Here is a 1,827-nt window from a genome sequence, read left to right on the forward strand (position 1 = left end):
GAAGAACTCAATCACATAACATCAATCTAAAAGCCGAACTCAGTGTAGAAATACATATTAATATGTTAAGATCCAGAAATAAAATTGTTTATATTTTTAATTAATAAATAAATAAAATTCAAGACGTTTGGAAATGTTCAACAAAATACTAGTAAATACCTTTACAAGTCCAAACAAATTTTGAAAAAAATAAAGGTTAAATATTAAATAAATCGGGCCCCGATTGCGGCTTTTTTGTTTTTGTTTTTTTTATTTTTGGATTTTGAATTTCGATCTTTTGCATTATTTTTACCAAATCAAGAAATTAGCGAACTGTACATTTATAATATTGATAATAAATAACGATACAAATCATTTATTTTTCACCCATATAAACGATATTATCGACTGCGTAATGTGATTTAAAGGTAGCTTAATGGAGTTTGGACATTTAGCACCTGTACGTCTTGCTTAATTGCAGCTTAATGGTGACTTAAAGGTGGTCTAATAATCATTAAGGACCTGTAAGCTACATTTAAGCACCCATTAAGGACTTTGAGTTGGTTTAATGGTAACTTAATGGATTGATTGTATATTGTTTAACGTCCCTCTCGAGAATTTTTCACTCATATAGGGAAAAGAGTACCAAATATTTTCCCATAGAACTCTATACAAACATTTTGTCCTCTCACTTCTATACTAATTTAATTTCAGATAATTCCTTGGTATCGTTTGAAACTTTAATCCGAGCGCTTATAAAAAATCCCCGGAAAAAATATAGGGTCCCATGGCGTTTATAGGTCAAAATTGCAGTTCTTTAAAACTTATAGGTTTCGGCAGTAAATAACGCTCTGCCAAAAAAATCAACCCCCACTCCTACAATCTCCCCTGGTATTTCTATATTCTCTGTCATATTCCTACATTCCATCATTTATTTCAAATATTAATATTTTTACTTTAAAATGAAAAACAGTACATACCTCATTTCAGCCAATCAGGTAATGCAGACCTATTCAGTACTCGACTCTACATTCTGCCACAAACAATGCCATGTGCTCATCCGGGGATTTGGTACTCTCATTCCTATACTTACATATTTACCTCTCCCAGAATTAGTCAATTTTGTAATTTTCAAAAACTTTATACTTACCAATGAATATGTATAAAATTTTAGGCCTGTCACTTCAGTGTCTTGGAAGCTGTGACAATCTTAATGAATGACACCCTACTCCATTAAGTAGAATTCCAGGGAGTGAGAAACTGTCATTCCTTTGATGTGACCTGGATACAGTTGTGACTGTAATGAATAAAACATTTATAAATTGCATAATTTTTTTATTGTCAATAAAATGATATAAAGTCACATTTGTGTCATTTTTTTCATAAGGGTGGATTCTACCCAGAATTTGAAAAAGGCTCCAAAATTTGATAAAATATAGCTGATTAAGCAAAATTGAAAGGCTTTAAAAAGACTAATTCAGAATTTCTTTTATGCTTATGAAAAGTAAATTATCTGAGAATCTGGTATACTAACTGATTCTTATCTAGCCCCTCATGTTGCTTAAGTATGTGCAAAAAAGTATCACCACCCCCCAGTGAAAGACACTAATAGAGAAATAGCAGGTGCCCCCTATTATATTTGTTTACAATAAATTTAAATGAGAGAAAATTAATCCTTTTGATAATAAATGAAAGTTCGGTATTTACAGTCTTATACAGTACAATCTTAATCTTCAGGGTGGAGTTTTATGCATAGAAAAGGGGAATTTAGATCAATTTTTCAAAAATAAGAAATGCAATAATTTTGACTTTAAACCCCAAAATGCACAAAATAATAAGAGGCTGAAA

The sequence above is a fragment of the Saccostrea cucullata genome, unplaced genomic scaffold (genome assembly GCF_032062105.1).
Source record: "Saccostrea cucullata isolate Sc308-1 unplaced genomic scaffold, CSIRO_AGI_Scuc_v1 ctg3765, whole genome shotgun sequence".
NCBI lineage: Eukaryota > Metazoa > Mollusca > Bivalvia > Ostreida > Ostreidae > Saccostrea > Saccostrea cuccullata.